The sequence below is a fragment of the Phalacrocorax carbo genome, chromosome 7, assembly GCF_963921805.1.
Source record: "Phalacrocorax carbo chromosome 7, bPhaCar2.1, whole genome shotgun sequence".
Classification (NCBI taxonomy): Eukaryota; Metazoa; Chordata; class Aves; order Suliformes; family Phalacrocoracidae; genus Phalacrocorax; species Phalacrocorax carbo.
In genome coordinates this window covers 49,227,755-49,247,448 of record NC_087519.1, presented here as the reverse complement: position 1 = coordinate 49,247,448, position 19,694 = coordinate 49,227,755, and the positions used below count along the sequence as shown (strand labels likewise).

Here is a 19,694-nt window from a genome sequence, read left to right as displayed (position 1 = left end):
CTTAAATCTACAAAATGTTAAAAAATTAAATCTACATGTACTTGTTTTGGATCTTGGAAAGAATTTCAAAACAAACAAAAAACCCCAGTCCTATCAGCAACTGTAGAAGTGCGTTATAAAAGGCAAAGGTCTCAGCAAGTGGGAAATGCAGAGCTGGGTAAACAAAGCTGAGCAGAAATGTGTGCGTTTCCTTCAGTTGTTTGCCAAAGTGTCATTACTTCAGTACTTTATTTACATATAAAAAGCGGCGTATCTTTTGAGTCATGTGATGTTCCTGGCTCCTTACCCTGATGCTTATCTGACACCAAGTAAGCCAGTAGTTGAGGATATATATCCTTTGGCTACTTGGTAGTCGATTCTTGGTCTGAGAAAGCTCTTATTCAAAGAAAGAAGCAGCAAAACGGGAAAATCGGCTTTTGAGGTTGGTCTTTTCTGCTTCCTTTTCAGGTAAAAAAGCATTAAAAGCAGGAGAGGTGGAAGTCTTGATTTGATCAGACAAGGAGGTTAGAGTAAAAATGCTGCTTTCACCTGCCATTTCCACGTTAATTTGTGGCCAACATTATCGATCTCATATTTTAATGGGCAAATGATGAGAGCAGCACCAGTCGGACCCGTGGGTTCTGCGGCAGGGGGCTCTGGGTGCTTTGGTGTCCTTTACCCTGAACTCTGGACTGTCCCCTCTGTGGCTGCAGGTCCTGAAGAGATTGCAGCCGGCACAGGACCAAAACAGCTGCAGGGTGCTCAATGCTGCAGTCAGCCATGCAAATCTCAAAGCCCTGTTCTGGGGAAATGGAGGGAATTGCACCCAAAGCCTGGAAGAGACTGCGAGACTTACCTTGCCCTATGCTCTGAGCTGTGCACAGAGGGCAGACAAAAGATGTTAAACACGAAACTGGGGTCCTCCTCTGTGGGAACCCCAAAAGAGAATTAGCTAATTCCTGGTGGCTAAAACCGGCATGTTGTTGGTCCTTTCTATACCATTTATTGTTGAAAATGCAAAATGTGCTCTAGGAGAATGAATAGGCAGTTGAATGTATTGCATTATTTTACTATTATACTTTACTACTAAATAATCTCGTGTCGGACAACCACAAAGAGGGCGTATCGACACCTCTGTGTCTCACGGGGGGCACAGAGTGACTCTGCACTATGTACAGAGACACGGAAAGGCTGTTTGTACCCAGCTTATGTGCCATCACCCTTGTGTAAGGGGACTGGTGTTGGAATTAGCAGTGCTGCAGAAGAGGAAAAGACATCATTGAAATCTATCGTGGTCAAAGAAATAAATGTCAGCCTTAAAATTGCACAGTAATATTGGAGTGAGAATTAGCATTAGGTTGAGTAAACTGAATGAGAGAAAATTATGCATGAGTGTGGAATGAAACTGCATGTACAATTTTCTCTTTAAAGTGTTAGCAGGACATCAAGGTGGAATTAAAATGTTTTAAATGTCAGTTGCTTGCATCTCCTAAATCCCACTGGGAATTTTCCAATCATCAAAAATCCAGCCATAATAAACGCACTTAAATTTACACCGCAGTTTGCAGCTATTTCTCTCTAGCTGATAATGCTGTCAGATGTCTTTTGTGCAAAGCATGTTATAAACAGAAGAAATAGAGCAAACACTTCTCTGCTGATTTCCTGCTACTTCACTGGCACATAACTGTTGGCAGTAAGGTTGATACTTCAAACGTGTTTTTCTTTGCACTGCAGTCGTGCCATGAGATTAGCAGAAGTCAGACACTGAAGTTTACCAGCACTTGATGGTGCCTTGCCAAAGTGTTGTTCACTTCTGCTGGGGAGGCTCCTCCTGCGTGAAGAGGCCGTTTGCAGCTAGTCCTTGGTCACAGCTCATCAAGGCACTGCTGATATCCCAGAGCTTTTGCAGTTACAAATTACAGTTATTAATGTAATGTGCCTGACAGCTTGCTGCTTGAAGCTGAGCGCTGTGGAGAGGCTATTCCTTCTCCTTTGGCTTCCTCATAGCACACAAGTTGTGCTCAGCTTCTTCCTTTCTCCCCTCCCTTTTCTCTCCCAGCTGCCCCCAAGGCCATCTGCAGCAGCAGGAGATGGGCTGTGGCACAGGTAAAGTTCTTCATTAGCTGATATAGGTCAGTGCTGTACGTGGCTAAGCTGTTTGACACGTGTGATCTTGCAGCAGCGGTTAGTTAAATCTGTGCATTCTTCCTCCTGGGATTAATCTCATTTTATACATTTGCTTCTGGACAGTCAGCAGTGGCGTTCAGGTCTTTGGATCCTGGAGAAGTCAGTCTGGTCTGTCGGGTTCCCTGGGCTTCTTGTCTTTTTAATCTTTGCACAAACTTCTCTGCAATTCTACCATAACACCTCACTTGTTTTAGTAAGCAATAGCAGTAAATCACTGCATTTCTAAGAATTCTGAAAAATAGGCTTCCCAGACTTTCCCAGTTGTAAAATCTTTAGAAAGGCTTTCTTCCCTTTCTATGACTGTTTGGCAGAAGTATGACTCTCATACAGCAATATTCCTTCTGTGTTTTTAAAGCGACTGATTTTAATTTGGAGGTATTTCCCCCCGCAAATCCTTTCAGTCAATACGGAATTACACAAAGCAGCTTTCTGAAGGGAAAAACTATCCGAAGAAGTTTCCACTGAGAGGTGTGTATGTGTGTATTTGTGCGTTTGGGTGTGCCACGGTTGCCTCCTGCCTCGAGCCACAGCAGGTTACTTTGCACCTTGCAGAGGGGAATACTGGTGCAAAGCTGTGGTGAGAAGGCAATCAGAAAGAGAGTCTGTTCACCCGGTTCCTCCTGTCTCAGTGTCATGCAAAGAAGCTGCGTTATTAGACCACCTAGTGAAGGTGCTGAATTACCCCCTCGCATATAAATAATGGACAAATTGGGTCTTGATACTCCTGGCTCACTCCAGGTCATCCTGGCCCTACTTTGCACCACCTGCAGTGCTTTTATTTACTTTGCTTCTGTATCCGTGTTCTCAGAATTGCTCTGACTCAAGAAATGATCTCCCCTCATTTCTCTCACTCAGAACAGGCCTGGGTCGATGAGCCCAGCAGGAAGAACAGGAACTGCGGTTCCTGTAAACCAAGTGAGGAACACAGAAGGAACGACTTGGGATAGTCCAGTGGCCCTTCATTTCTGTGTAGAATAATTACTTTTCAAAAAGTGTTTGAAAAGCACTATTGCTTTTGATGGACTGCTCTCTACCAGCATGACTTCAAAGAAACAAGATGAAGTTTTAGAATAGTGATAGGCTGAGGAAGAAAAAGCATGAATTCTGTTTTCAAATAAGTACATCATTCTGCAGTGATGGAAATATTGTGGAATCAGTTTCTTTTTCAAATGAGACTATAATAACACAGTTACCAGCATACAGCCTACTGCTGCTGTTGATGACTTCTAGACCCGAGATAGCGAGCCCTGTACCGGATCAGAGTAGCCGAGGAAACGTGGCAGCATAGTCAGAGAGCGGAATTTACATCTCAGAGGACTTTGTTATTCCTGCATTTGTCTTCATCTCAAAATATCATGCAAGCTTATTTGGTTTTGTAATGTCAAATCAAACCAAGTCACGCACTCAGGGGCAGACAGTAGAATTTGACAGCTCTGGTTAATCTAGGATAGTTTCATTGGAAAAGCTGTATGGAAATAAGACATGAAGCGTAAGATATTGTACGTTCCAATACTGATGCATACATTTCTGATCCCTCTGTGTCAAGAGTGATGCTTTCAAAGAGGGACAGAGTCAACAAAGTTTACTTGGATGGTTTACTTCTTTCCAATCCCCAAAAAGCCTGATAGACTGAAACAGGTTGGCTTAGATTAGAAAAATGAAGCAGTGATATAGATGTTTCCTTGTTATAAACATAACCACAAAGAAATATCTAAGAGGGGAAAACTTAATAGGAAATTGTAACACTCATAATAAAAATATTTTTGTATACCTTTATTCTGGAAAAGGGAGTAAGATTTCTAATCACAGGTGATTGAGATTGTTAAACACCCTTCCATTAGGAGTAAAGTGAGCAGGAAACTACAAGATTATGCTCAATCAAGCAATGAATGAAATAATATATAATGATTTCTTATAACAATAGAGGTCTGGATATGATTCCTTAGGAAGTCCTAAGGAATTTTGCTGGGAAAAAAATGATTTTTGTTAAACAACATGTTCAGAAGGAAAAAGAAACTATCAGCCTGCTCCAACAAACATTATTAGAGTTAGTAGGCCTTCTAGCTTAATTAAACTGCGTTCTTATCAGCTAAGTAAAACTGAGAGATCTAAGGAAGCTGAGATGTTACATTTCTAACAAAATAAACCAGTATCCTCAACTTTACCTTAATCCATGTATCTAAGAACAAGAGAAAGAAAAGGAAATACTGAAAAATACATATTTTAAAAATATTGTGAACATTTTCTTTTTTTAATTTTGTAGATAGCCCTACCAATGCCAGTAAAGATCAGGGATACTTTCTGAATTCCTTTCTAGGCGGATATTACCCAGGTAGGATGTTGATTTCCACCAGATCCTCTCCAGGGACCATCAGCACTTCACAACTGCTGATCTTACATTGTGAATAGAAGGCGAATGCTTTGCATGTGCTGCACGCAACCTGAAATAAAATACAATTATTGACTTCAGTTCTACATTATTCTCAAAAGGGCGAATACACGGTGTAAGCTTGGAAGGCTTCCAAGCACATTTTTAGAAAAGTGAGATATTTTAGGTGGCCTACACTAGGCAGCATTATTCTTAATGCAAAGGAAAATATTACATAGTCACATATATCAATATGTGTTGGCATAAGCAACTGATTTTCTGAGATCATTGCTTCATCAGCTGACAATGGAAATTAAATGTTCAACTTTGTTTTCTGCCAATTCCTCCTGCCGTGATGCTGAAATATGAAATACGCCACAAAGACAACTTTTTGGCTGAACCGACTGTTAATCAATTTATGTTCTGAATCATGAGTATTCATTGTACTTAGTATTTTTATCCTGATGTATGCGCACAAGATAATTGAGTCAGACTTCTCTAATCAGTGAGACCATGGCAGCTTTACAGCTTTTGAAATGCCATGCAGTTGAAAGACCTTTGCTGGTTTTGTTGGTCAAAATAGGAGCAGAACCGTGTGTAAAACTGCTTTTACACTTTTCAAAACTCTGTTGCCTAGAAGACATTCTGCTGTGCTTCTTCCGAATGTTTTCCGTGTTTTCTGTAATGTGATTGAAACGGAGTTAAAAATCAAGAGGATATGAAACAACAGCAAACTTTTCAGCTGGACTAGCTTGTCGCTAGCACTCACCTGCAACACATTAACCATTTTTGGCTGCTTTTGAATAATAGCAGACATTTTTACTGAGCTGTTGTTTAGGGTTTTGTGGGTTTTTTTTTTGGTTTTGGGTTGTTTTTTTCTTTGTTTGTGGTTTGTTTGGTTTTTTTTAATAATTAAACAACCATCTCTGAATCCATTAGTATCTGTATTGGTAGATTCATGAATCTTCATCTGTATGAAACTTCATCTACCATTTTTTCCAGTTGGCGACATTTACTGGAAAATGAGCTGTATACCATTTACTTCCATGCTGAATGTCTGCATATATCCATGGTATGATTTAAACCTTTAAGACGGAGTTTACTTAGAATGTAAAGAATCTTTTTGATGCTGAATGCCATTCATTCAGACATAATAGCAATGTTTTCTACAGCAGCAGTATGGTTCCCACATCTTTTCAAGATACAAGGGAAAGCTACGTTTTATCTGCCTTGCAAAGCTTCAGACTCCCTGAATGTTTTAAAAGAAAAAATGTCTTTCTTCTGATTTATGAGCAATCACAAGTAACACAGATTCTTCCCTTGGGGCATTTCTACTGAAGTATAACCTCATCGAGATTAAGCTTCCTCTTTATGTGCCCTGATAGTCTTGTGGGTGCTATTACATGTTAAGGCATACGGACTCAGGAGCCTGCTCTAAAGCAAGCAAACACAAGTATTTATTGCAATAGAGATGTGCAGAATATTTGATGAGTAAACTAGTATTTTTTGCATTATGCTAGGGATTTAAAGTGACAAAAACCAGTCCCAGCATCAAGTCTTGGGGCAATCCATGTTAACCTCTGGGTATGCCAATAATTAAAACTTTTTTTCTTCTTCTTTGTTTTCTCTATGTCGTGAATAGGTTTTAATCCATGGCAGAAATTTACCTTCTACCCTGTAGTTTTCAAATTTCCATAATAGTCTTTGGTTTGCTTTTATTTTCTGTTAACTTTTCTGCTGGCATTGAACAGATCCGTGGGACAAAATTTTTAACCTTACAAAGAGTGGGGATTTGTCCCTACCTCATGATTTTCTGAATGTTCTGGAGTTTTATGTTCACATTTATCACCCCATCTGAAACACTGGACTTGGCATAGTAGTAGTTGCTTGTCAATAATTTAGAGTGTAGGACATCTGAAAATACACGACATATAATTGAGTTCTTTCTGAAGGGACAGATTCACATCTTGGCTAAACAGAAGTACAGAAGCAGGTTCTAAGACCGGTACTAAGATTTTCAGCAGCTGAAAATCTGGTTGTGTTCTTTGGGAGACTATTTTCGGAAAGAAAGTAACTGCGCAGCATGCCATCTGCAACTGAAGTGGGATCCACAAGCCAGGATGGTATCAGCTCCCGACTGGGAGCTGAATAACCTGAGCTGTGTTAGAGCAATTCCTGATCCCGTGTAATCTCACTGAAGTGCATGAAGGAAGAGGAGCCTTTTCCCTCTTCTTTTTAGGCAGAGCTAAAAGCTGTTTTTCTTGGAGTACTTTGAGGGAAGATAGAAGACAACACATGTTGCATCTATGGAGGAGGAAAGCACACAGTTGCTGGCGTAAAGTTACTCCAGTGACCAAGCAAAAAGGTGAAGGGTAGCTGGGGAATTATCATGATGGTTTTGGGAATATTTAGATGAGAAAACAGAGTCAAATGCTTAGTGACAGGGAAGTTAAAATTAAACTAAATCCTCTCCAATTGTGACTCTGAGTTATTTTGTCTAAGTTTAAGATTTGGGGTCCTGGTTTTTGGTATTGCGTTTTGGGATGGCCTTGTCTCTTGTGTCACAAACCCCTAAAATTGATCTTATCTATCTATCTATCTAGTTTTATGAGGGAAAATACTAGGATCCAGCCTTGAATCTTAGCCCAGTTTTCTTTATACTTTCCTACATACAACTAGCAGTGGTGGGTTCAAAAGGAAACTGAAAGAGACAATTTTTTGCAGCTCACGTACCTGTGCAATGGATCTTGTTGCCAGAAGCTCCAGATGCCAAATGTTTACAAGGTTGCAAAATGTGCTTGGACAAATTCAAGCTAGAAAAACTTCTGGGTGGCAATAAGATACAAAACCATCACCTCTTATTGAGACTTTTTTTTGCTGCCTGGAATGCTTTCCATGTATCATTACAGGTTTAGCCCACTCTTCTACTTTACTTTTGAAACTTCCCTGGCATTTGTTGATTTACCTTTGGTCCGACTCGGCTTGGCCATTCTTACATGTTCTTCTTATGTAAACTTTGTTATTTAACGGAAGATGTTATTCTCTGCAGTTAAAGTATTTCTTTAGTCATACACTAAAAGTAAAAGTAATTTTGAGTCACACCACTGTCTGAGGTGATCAGTCCTGTAGAAGAAAAAATCTGCACAGTTTAGTGGTGATTTACTTAGAAACTGTAATGGGGAACCTGAACGAATTAAATCTATTTAGAAATTAGCAAGAAAAGAAAAATCTCAGGTAGAAACTGTCAAAAAAGGGTAATCTGAAAAATATTCTGAAAAAAATGATGGGTTAGTTCAACATGTCAGAGGCACTCATAAGATCCAGAAGGTTAGTCCAGTGCAAGCAGCACTGAGGTTCCAACTGCAAACGGACACAGTGTCCAGCATCTTTAGCAATCTCTACTTATTCAAGGCGTCCTCTGAGCTCTCTCCACAGTACACTTCTGATTTTTAAAATAGTATATGGTTTTGAAAAAATGAAAGTCTATGCAGGGTGGGGAAATGCAGTACAGAAAATAAGCTGCAGTGCTGAACAGTAATGGATAGCTTGCTGGAAATTGTACTGAGTGTAACATCAATTCTTGGATCAGCTTTGCAGTGTTTGCATCCTAAGCCTGTGCAGATGGATTATTTATTTTTGTACCTGAATTTCATTGCCGGCAAACACTGCCAGTGGTTTACAAAGTGAGCCAAGGTCCTATGAAAAATACTGAGCTGTATAATCAAGAAGAAAATGAGTCTGAGGGACTTGTTTTCTTTCTGGTTTTCTAGGCTTTTCGGGTCTTCCCAGGCGAAAAGCAGCCATCAGATGAGCACAGTAGCATAGCTCTGTGGTGATGCATATTGCTTAAGGGCAACAGCACAACCTGGTGGTTTATGGTTATTCTAATGCATCAGATCAGGTAGCTGCACAAGAAAACACAGGACTTTCCCTTCCCTAGAAACCAACTTATTGCCTGTACAGAACTGAAGCTGCTTTTCATTAATTCATTTAGAAGATACTATTTTACCTGGGGTTTTCAGAATAAATAGAAAAAACTAGACTGCAAGGGCTTATGCAAAAAGATAAATTAATAGCTCTCTTCCTTTCCAACATCTATGATTCTGAAACCTTGAGGCACCATTGTGATGAGACATTTTGTGTGGTTTTGTGCTAGATATGTCTGAATTTTTGTTCCAAGATAGTAGCTAGAGGTGTATAGCAAGTTCGCTGATGATCCCAAGCTGGGAGGAGCGGCTGATACACCAGAAGGCTGTGCTGCCACCCAGCGAGACCTGGGCAGGCTGGAGAGCTGGGCCCAGGGGAACCTCAGGGAATTCAACAAGAGCCAGTGCCAGGTCCTGCCCCTGGGGAGGAACAACCCCCCGCACCAGCACAGGCTGGGGGGGACCTGCTGGAGAGCGGCTCTGCTGAGAGGCCTTGGGGGTGCTGGGGGGCAGCGAGGTGACCCTGAGCCAGCACCGGGCCCTTGGGGCCAAGGGGGCCAGCGGTGCCCTGGGGGGCATGGAAAGGAGTGTGGGCAGCAGGGTGAGGGAAGTTATCCTCCCCCTCTATTCCGCCCCAGTGAGGCCACAGCTGCAGGGCTGCGTCCAGTTCTGGGCTCCCCAGTTCAAGAAGGGCAGGGAACTATGGGAGAGAGCCCAGTGGAGAGCTACAAAGATGGTCAGGGGGCTGGAGCATCTCCTTTATGAGGAAATACTGAGAGAGTTGGGTTTTTTCAGCCCGGACAAGAGAAGACTGAGGGGGGATCTTATCAATACCTAAAAATATCTAAAGGGTGGGTGTCAAGAGGATGGCACTAGACTCTGTTCAGTGGTGCCCAACAACAGGACAAAGGGCAATGGGCACAAGTTGGAACACGGGAAGTTCCACCTCAATATGAGAAAAAACCCCTTCCCTGCGCGGGTGCCAGAGCAGCGGCACAGGCTGCCCAGAGAGGCTGTGGGGTCCCTTCCCTGGAGACATTCAAACCCCGCCTGGACGCGGCCCTGTGCCCCCTGCTCTGGGGGTGCCTGCTCACGCAGGGGGTGGGACGGGGTGAGCTCCAGCGGGCCCTTCCAACCCCCACCAGCCTGGGATTCTGTGAAAACTAAAAAGAAAAGATTGCAATATGCACTATGCAAAATTTGGAAAAAAAAAAAGACAAAAGGAAAGTGTGTGCAGAAAAAAATACATGTTTGTCTTGCTTTTTCTATTATGACGAAGCGAAAGAAAGTATATAATGCATTTACATAGACTGAATATTCAAACACCAATAATAATATTTATTCTCTTTCTTCTGTGTCTTCAGGGTATGTGATGTTGGTCAGAGTGTATCTTCTGATGTGGCACTAAAATGAAATGGGTGCCAAATGTGCTCAGACAGAATTTTTAAACAAAATTAATTACATTTTCTATTTTGCTTGATTCAGAAGAACGGGCTATATTATTACTAGCAATGCAGCTGGCACTGGTGTGGTTGCTGAACAGAATTCATACGAATTGCATATTCAGTTGATTTACTAATCATATAGAATGGGAAAAAAGCCACTAGCTTAACTAGAAAGGCAGTGCCATTCCAATGCTGGGGCTGGTCCTGAGACCGTGCAAGCCTTTTTCATCTTCAGGCCGTGTCCAAAACACAGACTCCTCAGTCCTGCTTAACTTGATGGGAAGAACCTTTGATTTCAGCCTGTGTGGGTTTGGACCTGAGGGAAAAGGTATCTTAAGAGATGCTTACCAAGGCACTGAAAGGCTGAAGTGCTTTGAGGCAAAAAGTAGCATAATTTTTATGCAGTAAGGATTCCTATAGGACTGTCACCACAGGTAAATGCTAAGGTTTCTCATTGCTTTATATTTGTACTTTAGTCCTAGTCGTGGCTGAAGTATGATTTATAATCTTGGTCTAAAAAAGCACGTTAGTCCATGTGGAAGTATGATTGATATATTTAAACTTACACTTAAGCTCACCCTTAAGTGTCATTTATTTTATTGTGATTGAATATATATGAAATGTAAAGAGTGCTGAAATTTATGAAAATGCTTTTTATTCTGCTTTAGTTTATATAGAGGAAATACATCATTACATAAACAGGGCAAAATACTCCAAAGAACAGTAAAGATATTTTTGAGAAGGTGTACAAAGAGCTTTGGGAAAGGGTAGAATAGGGAAAGAAAAAAAAAAAAAAAGGAAGATAAATAATAGTTTCCTTTTCCTTGAGTGTTGAATTAAAGGACAAAATGGACAAAGACCAAATCCGGTTGTTCACAACCCTTCCCTATACTCCACTGAAGCACAGGGCGGCGATGCAGTTCCGGCACCCCTGCATCCCACTGGAGCAGATACGGGAAGCGCGTCCAGTTCTGCCACAGCTAGCCATAACTATGAAGAGAAAACAAACATATCTGAGATAAATGCCTTTTCACCAGCTGCCCACACATCCTGCTTCACAGTAGAGAAACTCCAGAATATTTTTCATCTTGCTGAAAATTATTGGTGAGCACAGTGACATCAGGTCTACCTGCTTAATATTTCTCGTCATCACGCACTCATTACAACCCATCAGTTCAGCCACTGCCTTTTGCTTTGCTCACAACGTAGGCGACAGTGTCAATTACTGGATGGAGAATCTTAAATCAGCTGGGTTGAGCTGACATCTCCACCGGCCCCTACTGCCATAACTGCTGTGTAGTGGTCTGGGGCAGCATGGACACACCCCACCACTGACAGGATCAGTCCTCCATTCTTCTTCCCCTACAGTTTGCTAAAACTATTTCATATTTTCATGTTAGTGAGAAGAATTTGTCAGCAACAACTTAATATACTGTTTGGGGACATCTGCCAGTCTTGACAATTGAATATCAAACGCCCACTCAGAGAAAAAGTGTGTACCCAGTTTTCAAACTTGGGTAAGAGAAAGTTCTCCTCTTTCCATGTCAAATGGAAGGAACACAGAAAGGGTCTGCATTGTTTTCACAGTGCCATTCATGCCACCAAAGTGAACGCTGTATCAGTATTTACAGTACATTTAGAGGGTGAATCATCTTTTATTCAGAGGAGTAACAACTCTGTAGTACAAATTCAATGTGTTCCCATATGTGTCCACCGAGTTGTGTTCTCAATGCTACGAATTTTGTATTAAATTATTTAGGTCAGCTTAAATTTGGAAAGCAACAAAATAAACACGATTTTTGGCTCATTTACATGTCTCTGATTACTGTAAAATGGTTTGCTTCCTAAATTAAAGTGATGCAAGCAGTCTGCCAGGAAAATGAGCAGAAATATTTTTTTTGTTATATTTTTGAAAAGCTGGTTGTAACACTCAGTCATTAACCCAAGAATAGGTGGACACCTGGAAAATTAAAATTCAGATTACTTTTAGCATACACTGGATCTGTGGAGGCTCAGGTTTGAAATGTCATAATTTTCCTTTGAACTAAACAACATTTTGAGTCTTTGCCTAATGGTTTTACTATATACTGTTGCAGACGTTGGTAGCACACTTTGGCACCGTACATCTTTAGAGCTGTTAGGGTTGGTATATCAATATCCCTGATCCGGTGATTAAGGACTGCCTAATAGCACGCATTGTCAGGATACGGAGTATTGCATTAAAAGTCATTAATAGCTCTATCCTGTGCACTGACATGATGTAATATAGCAGCTGTCCCGTGAGGAAACTCTTAAAGCATCCTGTCAAAAGTAGACATGCTAATAACTGTGGTAGGCACTGGCATATTGCATCATGATGGCACCCGAGTCCTTCCTGCTAACAGCACTTCAGTAATGCCAGATGTAATGTATATAGTGCTAAAAATTCATGCGTTAACATCTCCATTTTTACTGACATTCTTTTGTATGCCATGCCAAAGATTTATAGTAAATGAGTTGAAGTGAGCCAAGATCAGGCTTATTTCATGTGACTCTGAGGCACCACGGGGACAACAGGAGCGAGCAGGCAGATGCTTGCACTCCAAGTCTGAACGACTTGTCCTTACAGCCTGCCCTCAACCTACCTCTTATTTTCACTGCCGTTTTGATGCCAGCTCCTGCCAAAAACTCCAGGCTTCATTTCTAGCTGACCCTCTTTCAGACAAACAACTCCCTGTTCTTCAGTGCATGGGAAGGAGCTTCCCATAAACATTTCCACACAACTTCATCACCTTCTACTGCCTAACATTAATGTGGGTATATGCTCTATGTGCTGACAAATGTTGCTTTGTAGTTTTCAGTGTGTGTGTCCCACCTTTCTGCTTCTACCAGATGCCACTTATCTTAAATTGAAAGCTTTTTTTCACTAAAATTGTTCATAGCTGAGCTCCTTGCACACCCTATTACATGGAAAGTCCTCATCATGACTGAAAGTCGTGGAGTGAAGACCCACTAGTTTTCTGAGAGAAAGGTTTGCTCTGTGTAAATGTACGATAAAGTTTCCCTACAATAAATTCAAAGAGATCTTGGTAAAGATCTTTAATCCAGTAATGGGGCAGAGGGAGCACTTTGTAAAGTGCCACAAATCAGTAAATGAAAGTTGCTCTTTGATGTTTGCTTTGTCATTTGCTGGTTGTCGTCACTGGATTGGGCATTCACTGTGGTGTCACTACCATTTCCGGCAGGTATTTGGGGTTTATTATGTGTAGAGAATCTCACACCCATTATTCAAGTGAGGTTGTTGGCTTTAGCAGACTATTTTTGCCCCTCAGGATCTTTGGGTGAGGAAGAGGAGGCAATATATCTGTCTTTCAGACACTTTATTGAATAAATATCCGGTGAGGCACAGGAAGCACTTCTGTAGCCTCTGTTGTTGAATCTGCATATGTAACGGAAATGGCTAGGCTGGAAAATCTCTGCTTAATACCCATGAACTCTTGGGCTCTGGGCTCAAGTGTAGCATACTAGACGGACAGTAACATGTCTGCTGAACAGCCCTTTGATAGCTCATCCCATAGCAATCCCATATCCAGAACGCCAGAGATACCAAAGGAAGAGCTTGAAAATCCCTCCAACTGCTTAAGGCAGGGGCTGTCTTCCCATGCTTAACCCCTCATTGCTCAACGGTAAAAAGCTCTTAGCCCACAGAACAGACACCAAAGCCCACATAACCAGAACTTGGAGCTGCTTATGTATATTGATCATATTGACTCTTTATTTGATCATCCAAAATAAATGCTTATTTATATTTACCCTCTCTCAGTTCTGAGGGCTGCTAGGGACTGGCTGTGCACAGTCCCATCGCCTGCTTGCCAACCAGATGGTCTTTGGTTTTGTTTGCAGAGATGAGTTGGACACGTCTGGGCGCGCATATTGGGATAGGGAGGTACCCACGGACACACCGTGGATGCAATAGCAGGTAGGGCTTCTTGGTGAGTGCAACAAAAGAGCCATTCTGAGGATCTGATGGTGTACACACTGCAGGGCTTCTTCTTCCCCCCCCCATCCACTTTTACAATTTGGAGAAGCTCTAGACCTATCCCATAGACTGCATCCCCATTGCCCATGCATCAGGTGCTTAGAACAATCTAAATTCCAGGTACCCATCAGTGAAACACCTATTTCAGCATTGACTTAAAATCATTTGCATGGTGACACACTGGAGTCACTTAAGCCCAAAAGAACAATGATTTGGGAAGCACAGAAAGGAGCTGTTTCCGTTCACTTACATTCTTTTGGTCAAACATCTTGTTTCCTGTGTGTGGTGGTGTAATTATCTCAGCAATGTTTGATAAATTTTACCCCTTGCCCATCTTCTCTTGAAATAGCTTGCAGATTTCTCTATAAAGCACTCTGATTCAACCCCTTCTCCTATTTCATGCACCAATACTTAATTCTTGTGCAGATTTTTATTGATTGTTTTTCTTAGTGTTATTTTATTTTGCTGCTTTATGGCTGCTGTTAACATTTATTAGAAAAAACATTTTTTATACTCTGCGTGTAAGAACATCGCTGCACATTTTTTGGCAACACTGAGAATAGCTGACTAAAAATTGGGGGGTTGGAAGAAAAGGAGGAGAGAAAAGGCAGCATAAGAGAGTTAGCAAATTGCTTTTCACTTTTCACATGGCTAAATCCTAAACACTGGTAAATGCCCTTTCACTGGGGAGGACAGTTCATATTTGATATAAGTACAAGTGTGCTTAATCAGAAAGGCAACACCACAGGCACTTGCATTTCATTCTGTGACATTCCAAATCTTCGATGTTTTCATCAGCTGGTGATGGGATTTTTTTTTTGCTTGACCATGAAAATTAAAATCACTTGAATGTTTTCACTGAGCAAGTCTTAGCCATTGCACTTTATTCCTCCAGAGGCACTGGGAAATAGACTGACATTTTACTAAAGCTGTGTTCCTGCAGGATAGGCAATGAAAGGCAAACCATGTAAAACTCGCTCGGCAGTGCCTGCCTGCCTACCTGTGGGCTCTCTTCAATGCAAGTGAGTCGCTGCTTTGGCAAAAATGAAGGCACGTGTTTTTGTGCCATGATATTCCATCTGTGCCTTCCGAATTCACTTCCAGACCAAATCCTCACTACAACGTTTATTATGATTAATCATTGTGCACAAAAGATTCGCAGCTGTGGCGGTGGCTCCAGCGAGAGGCACTGGCAGCTCCTGGGCAGGCTGCTCTGAAGTGGCTTTCCTTCCCCATGGTATGTCTATCAGCTCAGGAGCCCAGGAGTATTCTGCAGTAACTTCTTTTGATTATTGCCTGTGGTGACTTTTAGAAAATACAGCCTCTGAATCCCAAGGGCTGACTTCTGTTTACTGTGGAAACTGGATGGAAATGCTGCTTTTATTCAAGACTGCCATCAAAAACTTCTTCGGTTTTTAGTAATATATTGAGACAAAACCTACCACACTGCAGCTATAAACCTGGGGGATTTAAAACAAACCAAGAAGGATGGTGTTTTAAAGTTCTGGGTGTCTGAATGCAATTCAGTCTTTCTTATGATCTTGGGCACATCTTTTAATTTCCCACTATCCCTGGTCTGATAACTTAAATAGAAAGTCTTTCAGGTTGCCGACTGTCTTTGTGCATTATGTACTGAACCTGCCTTCAGGCAAAAGTGGGAGAAAGAGCAGACAATTGTAACGTTCCCACAACAGCTAAAAATGCCTCTTCTCCCCAGCTGAGGTCTGCAAGGTCTGCCCATGGTGCCATGTTCTCTGTCAGTGCACTGAAGTTTTCGTCTCGTTTCAACCTGCTGCAACCCCTGCTAAGGGAAAATATACTTACGGATTGTTTTCAGTGTTAAAATGCTACTACATGATAGGGGAAAAGGGACTGGGAATAGATAGTGTTGTTTCAGGCTTGTACGATTGCCTTGGTGCAAACACAGATGAGAGGAAGAGCAGATAAGTTTATTGGGTGGGTCAGTCCATCAGGAATCTGCACAGGGTAGAATAATCATGAGCAGAATGTACTGCTAATAAACTAATGAAGGTTACTAATGATTTTTTTTCTACCTTTTTTATAAAATAATGTTTCCTAATAGTTATACATGATTAATGTTTTAAGGACACTGTTGGAATCAAAATGCCCTTAATATTTTGACTCGTATCCTTGAACCCCATATTGAGCATCATATTTTGAACATCTTATTACCTTTAAGCTAATGTTATGTACTTAATATATAGACATGTAGCAAGACCTGGGGGACTCTACTGTGCTTTACCACTAAGCCACCCATTCTGACAACTCTGTTTTTCAAGCAGATGGCACTGTGATGAATTACCCGATGTTCACCAACCACGGCATCTTCCTGAAAAATGTACACAGATGTTTATAATGAGATTTTCATGATTACACAACACTTGCACATCCACAGGTTGAAGGGGCCTTCTGTTAAAAAGTCACTCAGCCTGGGAAGTTTGCTTCTCCAATGGGACTACAACACTGCTCAGCAGTGCCTGAGCTTTCATAAGCGTAATGGTCTCTGGGCATGATCCTATGGCAGAGTTCAGTGTGTGCCTCCGTGTGTGGTGACGCAGTGGTAACAAAATAAGTACAACCTCTTCCAGGGCTGTCTGTTTTTCCCAAAGTTATATTTCTTTCATGAAACACATAGGCAAAGAGACCAAATCAGCTGTGAATTATAGAAAATAAAGGAAAAATGGCTCTGGAATGATTTTTTAGTTTTGCCCTGATGGAGTTAGAGAGAGGAAAAATAAAACATGTGACCTGATGTTGACTAACATCAATGCTGCCTTCGTCCTGCTTGAGCAAAGCTATTGGAAAGGTGCAGCCCGGCTGACTTCATTGCCTGTGGGCTGCAGTAACCTCCGAGACCTCCTCTCCTGCAGGCTTCAGACCCACACCGGGCAACAACAGGGCACTAGTGGGTCTGAAGCTTTATCTCATGACAAACACCTAATTATTTCCACTAAAATCCATCACTGTGACCCATTCAGGTGCTGTGACCCATTTATTGGAGAGTGGACTGAGGCATGCTGAACTTGCTTCCTCTGTAGCTTCCCACCCGCAGGTCTCAGCAGATCCTCATGTAAGGCTCGGTTCTTTCATTCCTATTTTCAACATGCCAGATTAAATTGAAATATGAAAACTGCAGTGGCTTAAGCTAAATCTTTGAACACCTCTACAGCACTTTCCATTAGAGATGTGTGTATCTCTTGTGGATGCAGAAACTGGAGGATCATATCAGTGATAAGGCCTAAAACAAAGAGTGAGAATTGGGAACTGGGAAGAGTTCCCACCTTCCAGATACAAATTCTACTTAACAGATTCAAATGAGCTCATTTATCCATCAAACTTCTTAGTTATTCACAGAGCTTGGGTATGAGAGGACATATTATTGCTGTGAATTTCACACTGCTGTCGGTACGTGATTACCAGAAACCCAACCCAGTTATTCAGATACCTTTAAATCATTTTAAACAATTGGAGCTTTATTATCCATAGGGAAGAAAAAGGAAACAGAAATGGAAAACAGTTATATTGTCAATTAATTAATCTTCTGCAGGAATCTGTAGCAGGCATCTGCAGGAAACCTAACTTATAATTTAATCAGCTTTATCATGATCACACAAAATTTCAGCTCTTTGCTGACACTCCAGTTATGCCTGTCTTCTTACAAGCTAAACACCAGGCTGTAATAGCGTCAAGCTAGACATATTGTGTATACAATAATCATTTTTCATTTTCTTTATTGAATCTGATCCCTATATGAGACAAAATACTGCGTTATGTAAGTGTACCATAAGGAATTAAGAGTAAATTAACATTCAAAAGAAATAATAATAATAATACCTTTATCTTTTAACTGGCTATATTTTCTCATTGGGTCTGATTTCTCCAAGACTTTTATAAAAGTGCAGACCATAATTGTGCTAATAAAGAGGAAATTATACCAACCTATAATTAGAGTAATAAGGAAAAATCTACAGCGGATCATAACTGAACCAATAAGAGGAAAATATAATAATGTTTAATGGCTTATATGAGTGTTAGTGGCTTCTGTATACTTAATAAATTGGTATCCATTTTCATGGTAGGTATCTAAGACACCTTTCCTAATATTATCAAATTACTCTTCAGATCTATTGTTGGGAAATTCTGCTAGTCCTGGAAACTCCTCTGGAGTGGGGCTTCTTTGGATAACCAGAATAACAACAGAATTTCTGACGGGTCTGACCACCAGCTACAATCGCCTGTAGCAACACTTAAGCTCTCTCCAGGTTTATTTAGGGTGTCCCTGTTTTACATTCATGGGTATACACAGGTGTTGTGTGCAGTACCAAGTATGAGATTTGAAAGGGAAATACAGAAAGAGGAGGCAGGTGTAGCTTTTCAGGGTCCCTGTATTTGGGCATGGAAAGATGCTCTGCAAGCAGGGTATACTCAACTTAAAAAGAAAGGCAATGATTTATTTCCTAATATACATAATAGAATAACATGAATGCAAGCCCCAAAGCTGAGCATCAGTAGTTCCTTGGTGCTGGTGAGCCCCCGTTTTCTGTGGTTTTTTACCTGAAGATTTCACAGCTTGCAGCTTTGGTGTTTTTCCCTCTGAGTCCTTGAGCTGCTAACTGTCCCCATCTCAGCAATCTTACCCCTGCCTGCAATTTCACCTTTCGTAACTTGTAGAGCTTGAGCTTACTTGTTTTCCGCACAGCTTTTTCTCACAATGTAGCAGTTTTTCTCAGCAGTTCGAGCCAAGGTCACACAGATGCTCAGCATGAAAACTCAGCCGGGGATCAGAGACGGCCAAGCCCCCCAGGGGAGCTTACCAGGGCTAGAGTTTAAACAAAACCTCTCCACATTTTCATACAAATGACATTTCATATAGTTTAGCTGTAATTCACCTTTTGATCTTCCTCTCAGCAATTAAAAAACCAAGAATGTTTCCTACTTTTGCATACTATTAGCATGTAAATATTTTCTTTACTCATGCACACACTACACATGTGATACCCTTTACTTTGAAGTGACATTTACAAAGTTTTTCAGCCCAGTTATCCTTATGGGAGTCCAGGTGCTCTTTCTGAGGCTGTAGATGTCTTGGAAGGGCAGCATCATATCTGGTGAATGGGACTCTTCATGTGCAAATAGACCTTGAAAGCTCAGAGGGCACCTTGGGAGAGAGGCACACATTTTCCACCAGAAATACATGAGTTACATCTTTTTCCAAACAGTTTTGTCGCTCATAGATTCCTCGGCTCTATTAAGTAGGTACTGGAGATAACCTAGAATGTGCATAATTAAGGATATTCGTAAGAGTAAACATCCGCATATGCTTAGGTAATACCCTGAAGGGCAGTTTAATAATGAACTAAATTGTATTAAAAAAATTGATATTTCTGTAATACATATTGTTTAAATTTTCTAAGCTTCTTAGACTACTAAATGTCAATCTTACCTAGCACTGGCCTTTCCTTTCATTTCTTAAGAGACTTGAACATCTCTCCTATGAAAAACCCTACATCAGCATGAGATCTATTTCATATGTACATGTTACATTATGAAAAGGCATTTTTATCTTTGCTGGTGATTTTTAAGAACCCTGCCTTAAACAAAAATTTGCATGATCTCAAAACCCCCCAGTATTATAGATAGGTAGATAGGTGAATAGAGATATTTAGAAGTACCAGTATATGTACATATATATATATGTATGTATGTAGAACAGGTCCTATATATATACATGCATCCTATCCGCTGGTTTG

The 19,694-nt window shown here is 41.0% G+C and overlaps 1 protein-coding gene across 1 annotated transcript in view; it reads left to right on the top strand.

Annotated features, from left to right (window-relative positions):
* Positions 1–325: 325 nt before the first annotated feature.
* BCHE (butyrylcholinesterase) overlaps positions 326–19,694 on the top strand; it is a 59,777-nt gene continuing 40,408 nt past the window's right edge. The window contains exon 1 of the mRNA XM_064457931.1: positions 326–421. The gene's annotated coding sequence lies outside the window, so the exon portion shown is untranslated. The remainder of the gene's footprint in view (positions 422–19,694) is intronic.